This window comes from Octopus bimaculoides, chromosome 5 (genome assembly GCF_046866305.1).
Source record: "Octopus bimaculoides isolate indiv1 chromosome 5, ASM4686630v1, whole genome shotgun sequence".
NCBI classification, from domain to species: Eukaryota; Metazoa; Mollusca; class Cephalopoda; order Octopoda; family Octopodidae; genus Octopus; species Octopus bimaculoides.
In genome coordinates, this window is record NC_142932.1 from 121,261,245 (window position 1) to 121,272,233 (window position 10,989).

The following is a 10,989-nucleotide window of genomic DNA, read 5'->3' on the forward strand; positions in this document are numbered from 1 at the left end:
GACCGCGAAAGGATGAAAGGCAAAGTTGACCTCGGCGGAATTTGAACTCAGAACGTAGCAGTAGACGAAATACCGCTATGCATTTCGCCTGGCGTGCTAACGATTCTGTCACCTTGCCGCATTCAACTGAGCTAATAATCCTTTCTACTAAAGGCCCAAGGCCTGAAATTTTAGCGGAAGGAGATAGTCGATTACATCGATCCCAGTTCTTGATTGGTATTCATTTTATCGACCTGAAAGGATGAAAAGCAAAGCCAACATCAGCGGAATTTGAGCTCAGAACATTTAGACGGACGAGAACCCGCTAAATGTGCCCGTCGTGCTAACAATTCTGCCGAAACGTTGTGTTAACAACAAACAAGATGAGGATAAATATCCGTCAAATGTAAATAATGTAAATAATGTACTTAACCTAAGTTTAAAATCTAAGCATTAGAATCACCAAAGACAGGCTCACATATACACACACACACACACACACACATCCACACACACATTCACGTGTGTGTGTGTATCTGTAGTTTCCGGTCACACCACAGTAAGTAACCTATCTCTTTAGAAGTGAAGCGGAACGTTTAAAATGCTATATTCTAGATTCATGTGAAATTCCGGTCATCTTCCAATTGTTCATAATTTTTTTCTCAAATATTTTTGTACAGGAATTTATCTGCGAGCTTTCTCCAGTCTTTTGTTCTCCATTCCTGACTGGGATCCAATAAACAAGTAAATAAATAAGTAAATACAAAAATAAGTAATAAACCAGGTGTTAGCAATCAAAAGAATGGGAGATAAGCTTTCCGTCTCATTACAAATCCAGGATTATTCGTATCACTTACAAAAATTAAGAAGAGAGTTCAGAGAATATCCTTATCACAAAATATTTTTTTGACTACTTCGAGTGAGGTGACGAACAGACAGAATCGTAAGCATGTCGGACAAAATGCTTAGCGGCATGTCTTCCGGTTTTACATTCTCATTTCGAATTCTGCGGGTGTCGTCTTTGCGTTGCATCACTTTCAGGGTGAATAAAAAATTATCATTTGAATACTGGGGTCGATGTTGACGACTTGTCCGCCCCACGAAATTACAGACTTTGTGCCAAAATCTGGAATCGTTATTATCATCGTTCTTAAGGTGGCGAGCTGGCAGAGTGGTTAGCACGCCGGGCGAAATGCTTAACGGTATTTCGTCTGTTTTTACGTTCTGAGTTCAAATTTCACCGAGGTCGGCTTTGCCTTTCATCCTTTCTGGGTCGATAAATTAAGTACCAGTTACGCACTGGGGTCGATCTAATCGACTTAATCTCTTTGTCTGTCCTTGTTTGTCCCCCTCTGTGTTTAGCCCCTTGTGGACAATAAAGATATAAGAAACGTTAACACGCCAGGCGAGATGCTTAGCGGTATTTCGTCTGTCTTTATGGTCTGAGTTCAAATTCCCCCGAGGTCGACTGTGCTTTTCATGCTTTCGGGGTCGATAAATTAAGTACCAGTTGCGTAATGGAGTCAATCTAATCGACTGGCCCCCGCGTCCCCAAAATTTCGGGCCTTGTGTCCAGAGTAGAAAAGATTATTAAAACACACAAAGGCAGCGAGCTGGCAGAATCGTTAGCACGCTGGGAGAAATACTTAGTGGTATTTCACCCGTCGTTACGTTCTGAGTTCAAATTCCGCCGAGGTCGACTTTGCCTTTCATCTTTTCGGGGTCGATACATTAAATACCAGTTGCGTACTGAGGTCGAAGTTTCAGGCGTTGGGCCTTTAGTAGAAAGGATTATTAACACACACACACACACACACACACAAACTCTCAACATAATATCAAGATCCAATGAAGAAGTTTGTATGTGGTTTCTAACTTTGCTAAAATCTCGTTCATATCGACTGCTCGTGTCTTAAACGAGTCATTCATGGAAAGATCACAGCTGAAAGGTCTTTCCCCATCTGCTGGATGAGGGTTGACCTCAGGCTAATGAGCAACTCTTAACATTAAGTGGAGAGCTATTATCCAATATTCGTGACGTCGTGCATTATCAACATTAAACACACCCAAAGCAGACATGCCTTTGCAGAGTTATGCGATGAAAGATTTCAGTAATAAGCAATATTGATATATAATGCTCTTTTTCATGAGCAACTCTTAACAACTAATTCCCAGTAATGAGAATATGATAGCCTTCATTACGATTTAATTTTCCCGTGTTTTACAACGTTGAGCGAATCAGGAATAAGAACCAAATGCAATTTGCGGTCTGACGTATAAGTTTCAGGAGAAAAGTGGGTAAGAACCTAACAGCTTGCAATAGAACAAGAAAGAATAATTATATCAATCTTTAAAACATGTTAATTGCTTATTGTTACCATAGAGTAACTAATATACAGAAACAAAAAACAAACAAACAAACGAATAAATACATATGAAAATAAATAAATGTATTAATATGTTTTGTAACCAGAATTAAAGGCTCAGATTTGTAGAAGGGAAAACATGAAAACAAGAATAAAAACAAACAAAAAAAACGAAACAGTGATGGCTTTCTAAAAGCATAAAATGTGCAAGGGAATGTTTTTGTTAAATAGAAATAGAATCGTTTCACAAATATGGCCAAACAATTGTTTCACTCTCCAAAGTTCACCATTTGCATAGTCTTTTGTGGTAGTTCTTTTATTGACAGTTGTTGTAGACAATCCATAATTATTTTCCCAAATTACTTTGCTAAATTTAATAATGTAGCATTTACAAAAAACGAATCCATGCGTTTGGAATAAATTTGGTATCTATTAAATATTAATCTATAAATCTGAAGATAGCAAAATTTAATTTGTCGGTGTAATTGTCTTACTATGATTTAAACTGATAAAAATGAGAGTCATATCAGAACGAAAGCTCTGTCAGAATTGGGTTTCATCTGTCAGGTTAGGCTTTTTAATACTCATTAGCCTGTAGTCTCATCAATCTGAGCACCATAGTGTTAAAATTAAAAAGGGATGTCTTAATTCTTTGTCTTAATTTTTTTGTCCACCCGTACAGCAGAATCTGTTAGTTACCCTCGGATTTATTGAGAGCTTCTTTAAAACTGAACATATGATTGTCTGTATAATAGCCACCACAAGTAACGTATCGAATAACTTTGTCATATTTCCTCTGCTTGATCAGAGTAGAACCGTGAGTAAGGGAGAAAGAACATCAGCGGTGATAGCAAAAATATTGGTAGCACACACGTTAGCACATAAACACTACAGATGTTATAGTTGAGATATTCACATTAAAATCAGAAGGAAATCTATTGGAGATTTATAACCGTGGAAGTTAATTCGAAACCTTTTGAATTATTTATTCGTTTCTTTGGACACGAAAAGAAGAGTAACTAATTGACTGCGGAATAAATTTTCGTTCGAGATACCGAAACTGAAACGACCCATTAGAGTTTCATATCGGAGTTTAGTTTAGCTTCTTTCATATTGAGACATTGCTCCAAAAGCCGTGATCACACGTCAACGATTAGATTAGCCTCGAGACGAGATTTGGAAACAGTTTGCTTGTGCAAGTGCAGGCAGTCGAAAACTGACATCAGGGGTCATCAGGAGAGAAGGTGCACTGTTTCGGGGCCTTCTTCTTGACGGCTTTATGGCTGTGTTCATACGTCAGAGTTTAGATTATTCTCGAATTTGTGGTCGTACGACAAAATTTAGATTAGTCTCGAAACTGTGAACATAGGTCAGTAGAGTTTAGAATAACGCTGGACAATGCTCTTATATTCACTCTCTCTCTCTTTTTTACTCTTTCCTGTTCTCTCTTACTCTCTCTTTCTCTCTCCGTTCGATTTCTTCTTTCACTCCCTTTCTAAAATTTTAATGGCTTTATTGGAGAAAAAAAAATCTGCACCCGTAAATCATTATACTGGGTTGGTGCATAATTATTGCGTCTTTTTTCAACAAATTTTATTCAACAAAAGCAATAATATGTAACAAAAACATCTTTAAATGATTATTCCGGAGCATATTCACCACCCACTTCAAATACTGCTTCCCATTTGCTTGGCAGACGGTCAGACCGTCATTTAAAGATGTTTTTGTTAAATATTATTATTGTTTTTGTTGAATAAAATTTGTTGAAAAAATATTTTAAAAAGCCGCAATAATTATGCACCAACCTAATAGTAGTTACGGGAGCGGCATGAGAGGACGGAAGATAACCTCAAACCGGAAACGTATTCTGAATGCTTGCAACACATTTACTTTTAAATTATATTATCTATTATACCCGTTCTTCTCTCTTTTTTCCTTTTTTAAAACAACAGATTCATTAAAGTCAACCGATATCCAGTCGATGGTGTTACGCCTAGTGAGAGGCTGAAGCTATGAGACATACATACACACATATACACTCACGAACTCTCCAACTGAAATAAAAGGTCGTACATTCAACAGTTACTTCTGCAAGGCAACGCCTTAAAATTATCGCAACGGTTAATGGAAAACAAAATCAATTTGCCAAAGACGTAAAATTGACAGGGAAACTGAAGTACCCCTTATTATCTCATAGCTTCATAATTACACGAAATTACTTGAGTGTGACACGTTTTTCAGATGAACAAATAAACATCTAAACGTCTAAATTGTCTATATTTACAAATAATTTGCGCTCTATTTTCTCCTTACGACTACCTCCTCAATTGCCATAAAATATCTTCCACACATTGGTTGATGAGGATGATGATGAGGATGATGATGATGATGATGATGATGATGATCATGACAATGATGGTGATGACGACGACGACGACGACGACGACGACAACCATGATGACGATGAGGATGATGATTATAATGATGATGATGATCATCATCATCATACTGATGGGGGTGGTAATGTTGATAAAGATGATGGCGATGACGACGACGACGACGTTTAGTTCAAGATCCCCGACCTATGATCAAAGGCATTCCAGCCATGACCACTCCGCTTTTTTGTTTATCATTCACCCTCTGCAGTGGGTGAATAACATTCTGATATTCAACATTTACTGTTTTTACAGCGACCTCCACTGCCTCTTGCTAATTCAATTCTTGACTAAACTGAATTAAGGTCATTGAAAAGGACCCGGCGCTCCTCAATATTTTCAGATGTACCAAAAATGGGTTGGAGAAAACTTGATGTTAAAAATGTGTGTTTAACACTTGAAACGCATCTCTGAGTTTAGCCATTAAGCCTCACCAGCATCTTGTTCAGTTGCTTTTTCTTTTTATTTATCTTACTTTATTATTATTGATAAGTTTTGATAATGCAACAAGAATATCTGTTATAAATTTTCAAAATCTTGTGTGAGTTCATTAAAATATCAGATTTTTAAATTTTTAAGAAATTTATACTGTTTACCAATAGTGGTACACGATGCAGGTTGGGATAGGTTACCCGTGTACCGTAAATGGCGCACGATGTGGCTAAAGTGTTAAAAAGTGGAAGCGTAACTCATTAATGGAACTTCTAAGCTGTATAATTTTCTTATATCTGTATTGTTTTTGTTTTCGTTCAAAACTTCAATAAGATATTTAATTCTTTATTGCCTACAAGGGTCTAAACATAGAGGGGACAAACAAGGACAGACAAAGGGATTAAGTCGATTACATCGACCCCAGTGCGTAACTAGTACTTATTTAATCGACCCCGAAAGGATGAATGGCAAAGTCGACCTTGGCGGAATTTGAACTCAGAACGTAGCGGCAGACGAAATACCGTTAAGCATTGCGCCTGGCGTGCTAACGATTCTGCCAGCTCACCGCCTTCAATAGAATATATAGATAAGAGGAACCTACCATATTTTCCGGCCTATAAGTCGACGTATTACATATTGTAAACATGTAGTGTAAACGTTCAGATATTGTCACTATCTTTCCAAACCCTTCTGCATTTCACATTGGAATTCTGGTCTTCGAAAGTCGTCTTGATTATAAATGTCTTGATTATAAATGTGGTTTGAAAAATTCGACTTGTATGCCGGAAAAATATGGAAATTCTAAAAAACGAAATGGTACCGTAGAATAAAATCAAAACTTATGTGGGGGGGGGGGGACTGTTCAAATCAAATTGGGAAGATGGCTGAACCTCTTATTTAATCTATTATAGCGATATTATTTTAGATAAACAATAAAAGCGGCAAGCTGATAAAATCGTTAGCATGCCGGACAAAATGCTTAGCGAGATATCACCTGTCTTTACATTCTGAGTTCAATATATACGAAGGTCAACTTTACCTTTCATCCTTTCGGGGTCGATGAAATAAGTACCATCTCTGTACTGGGGTCGATGTAATCGACTGGCCCCTCCCGCTATAATTTCAGTCCTGTACCTATAGCAGAAAATATTATTATTACTATTGGGTGAGAGAGCAGCGCGTGCCATCAAAATGACATTGGGGTACCATTATACGAAGCCCAGTATACCCAACATGACTACCTCTCTGATAAAGGTACATCAGGCACATTCATCACAAACATACGTGTGTGTTATGGTGATTTCATATCAAGATAAACAGCACACAACCTTGTAGGGGCTCAGTTAGAATTTTCTTCAGGTCGAGTAGCTCATCCTGCTGAAAAGGTCCTTGAATAAGGCGTGTTTAAGGACGCTGAACGAAACACTCATCTTTCCAGAAGGGAATTATCCAAACCCCAAAGAATTCCTCTCAACACGTAGCTGTTATGCTCCCCCACTACTTCTGCTCGCGACCAGATATGCACATGTCGTCAGCCACCATAGCAATGCTCAATTCGTTAAGGTCAAGCAACTGACAAGCAAATCTGTAGGCGTAGGAGTGGCTGTGTGGTAAGTAGCTTGCTTACCAACCACATGGTACCGGGTTCAGTCCCACTGCATGGCACCTTGGGCAAGTGTCTTCTACTATAGCCTCGGACCGACCAAAGCCTTGTGAGTGGATTTGGTAGACGGAAACTGAAAGAAGCCCGTCGTATATATGTATATATATATATGTGTGTGTGTGTGTGTGTGTGTGTGTGTGTGTGTGTGTGTGTCTGAGTGTCTGTTTGTGTGTCTGTGTTTGTCCCCCAACATCGCTTGATAGCCGATGCTCGTGTGTTTACGTGTCCGTAACTTAGCGGTTCGGCAAAAGAGCACGATGGAATAAGTACTAGGCTTACAAAGAATAAGTCCGGGGGTCGATTTGCTCGACTAAAGGCGGTGCTCCAGCATGGCCACAGTCAAGTAAAAGAGTACAAGAGTAAAAGAGTATTGAGCAGAATATATGATGTGGCCCATCGTTTATACCAAGACAAAACATACCAGTTGAGCACTGGACTCAATGTAATCGACTAGTCCCCCCCCCCCACCGAAATCTCAGGTACGGTGCCTTTAGGAGAAAGCCTTTATTCGGCGATCTGGCAGAATCGTTAGCACGTCGGAAAGATGTTTAGCGGTATTTTGTCATTTCGTTTGTCTTTACGTTCTGGGTTAAAATTCCTCCAGGGTCGGCTTTACTTTTCTTCCTTTCGGGGTCGATGATAATAAGTAACAGTTGAGTGTTAGGGGTCAATGTAATCGACTTATTCTCATCTTCTAAAATGTCAGGCCTTCTGCCAATCGCAGAAAGAATTATTTTAGAAAAGCAATAAATATCAAGTCGAAATTAAAATTATTTAGCAAGTGATTCAAGCTGTGTGTTGCTATCAAAGCAATTTCATCGCGCAAGGCACATATCAGCTATTTAAACATGCACAAAATCTGTTAACTTCATAGAATCATTAATTAGCAGATTTCAAAGTTTCGTCTCGCTATCTGTACACTGATCATTGACATAATTCCACTGCTATAGTCTATATTTCTGTTTTGGTTTTGGCAAAATTTTCCCTCAAGCATTACAATTGTTACCGTTTGTGCTATATTTCGTGACTTGTGATTTAGTCACCAGTAGAGCGAACGTAGGACCGAGGGCATTACAGTCGTGATTTTCAACTTTATTTCATAAATCTGTGTATAATGTGAGTGCAGTGTGGAAGACACATTTTAGTCATTCAAAAACACACAAAGACGATTAACTTCATTTAAACATTTATTATTTGCTGTCAAAATAATAAATGTTTAAATAAAGCTAACAGTCTTTGTGTGTTTTCGAATGACTAATATGTGTGTTCCAGGCTGCAATCGTTTTAATTTAAACACCCAGTCACAGTTCACGTCAGATATGGGTACAAATTGCCTAGCGTTGCTTCTTCTTTCTAAAAAAGCGACAAGGTGTTATTCGATTTGGCTTGTATCTCTAGCATCACAAATAACCACACCGAGAATCTCTCATTAGCTCGATCAAATTCTGTAAATTCTCTAGACATTAGGTGTCACTCATACAGAGGCCCACTGTTTGCAATGTACTGCAACATACGCACAAACGCGTCAACACACACACACACTACATACACGTACACACTGGTGCACGTTCTTACCCATGCACTCATACGAACGCACATATACACACAAGCGCATTCTTACAAACACAGAAACACTTGGCAGATTGATATGTATGCACTTGTATGTAGAAATACGTGCATACAAGTGCTCAAATCTAAATATGCAATATGTTTTTCAGTTTAAACTTTGACCAGTTTTTATCATTTTAAAATATTTATTTTCTTGGTGAGTCAATAGAATAAATATTTATAAATAAATTGCATTTTCAGACGCCATTTACATCCGCGCTTACATCAGCTTCTTGCATCTTCCTTTTATCAAAATGTCTGCACGTAAACTGCTGCCCGTTTCGTTCTCTGATTGGCAGATGGTTGTGTATACATATATACATACATACATGCCTACATACCTACATACATAAGCCAATCACAAGGCTTTGGTCGGCTATAGGGGATTTGAACCTGGGTTCACGGGGATGGGAAGCAAACTTCTTACTACACAGCTACGTCTGCACCTATATGTGTGTGTGTGTGTGTGTGTGTATATATATATATATAAATATACATACATACATACATACATACATATATATATATATATATATATATATATATATATATATATATATATAGGTTGTATATATATATATATATATATATATATATATATATACAGAGAGAGAGAGAGAGGGAGGGAGGGATAGAGAGAGACACACACACACATATAGGTGTAGTCGTGGCTGTGTTGTAAGAAGTTTGCTTCCCATCCCCGTGGACCCAGGTTCAAATCCACTATAACCGACCAAATCTTTGTGGCCCATCGTATACATATGTGTTCGTATTTGTGTGTCTTTGTGTCTGTATTTGTCCCCCATCATCATTTCACAACCGATGTTCGTGTGTTTACTTTCTATAACTTAGCGGCTCGGCAAAAAGAACGATAGAATAAGTAATAGACTTTAAAAACGATAGTAATAGACTTAAGAAATTCAAGTACTGGGTTTCATTCATTCGACTAAAAATTCTTAAAGGTAGTGCTCCAGCATGACCTCGCAGCATGACCTCGCAGCATGACCTCGCAGTTTGAACTAACTAACTGATAAAAGATGCGTCTATATATACTCTTTACTCTTTTACACGTTTCTGTCATTTGACTGTGGCCATGCTGGAGCACCGCCTTTAGTCGAGCAAATCGACCCCAGGACTTATTCTTTGTAAGCCTAGTACTTATGGTATTTTCCCCTTTTGTCTCCCTTGCCGAACTGCCAAGTTACGGTACTTCTTTTCTTGAGGAGTTCACGTGCTCCTCATCCCCCTCCCATGGGTCCGCCCCTGTAACTACATGTAAATCGTTGGCGATTTTTTCCCCTCCGTCTTCCTTTTCTATTGAACTTTCTTCTGTTTCTGAAGAAGAGCTTTGCTCGAAACGTTAAACCATCTATCTTTCCTTCCCTGAGCGTCTACTATTACTTTACATATATATACATATATATATATATATATATATATATATATATATATATATATATATATATATATATATATATATATATATATATATATATATATATCCCCAAAACGAAGAACAAACACAAAAAACAACAACGCGAGGACGTGATACATGTAAACTAATAGTAGACGCTCAGGGAAAGAAAGAAAGATGGTTAACGTTTCGAGCAAAGCTCTTCTATATATATATATATATATCTTTACATTCCTAGCCATGAACGTCCTGCCAGATATTCAAGCTATGAATCCTTCCTAGTTGTTGAGTCTGGAGAAAGGAGTGTCAGTGTCCTTTCCAGTCTCATCGAGGCTGCTCAAACTATGATTAAATATTTATACGGTATCCAACTGCTGTACCAGTGAATTGGATGTTTACCACCACCCCTTTGAAGAATTTCTTTTCCTCAGTTTGCTATTTTACATATAAATATTTAGATGGGTGTACTTCGTTTTTTGAGGAGTGCACATGTCCCTCAGCCCCCTCCCATGGGTCCGCCCCTGATATATATATATATATTTATATTCCTAGCTATGAACATCCTGTCAAATATTCAAGCTATGAATCCTTCTTAGCTGCTAAGTCGGGAGAAAGGAGTGTCAGCGATGCAGTCTCGTCGAGGCTGCTCAAACTAGGATTAAATAAGAAATAGACACGTTCAAATAACACCGTAAAATGCTGGCATACAGAGGATTTTTTTTTTTTTTGGAAAGCGAGTACTTTGTTGCTTGAAGGGGATTTTACATAGATGTACAGATTGATGGAGTAGAGGTGCAATGGCCCAGTGGTTAGGGCAGCGGACTCGCGGTCATAAGATCGCGGTTTCGATTCTCAGACCGGGCGTTGTGAGTGTTTATTGAGCGAAAACACCTAAAGCTCCACGAGGCTCCGGCAGGGGATGGTGGCGAACCCTGCTGTACTCTTCCACCTCAACTTTCTCTCACTCTTACTTCCGGTTTCTGTTGTACCTGTATTTCACACTGTGTCACGCTGATTATCCCCGAGAACTACGTTAAGGGTACACGTGTCTGTGGAGTGCTCGGCCACTTGCACGTTAATTTCACGAGCAGG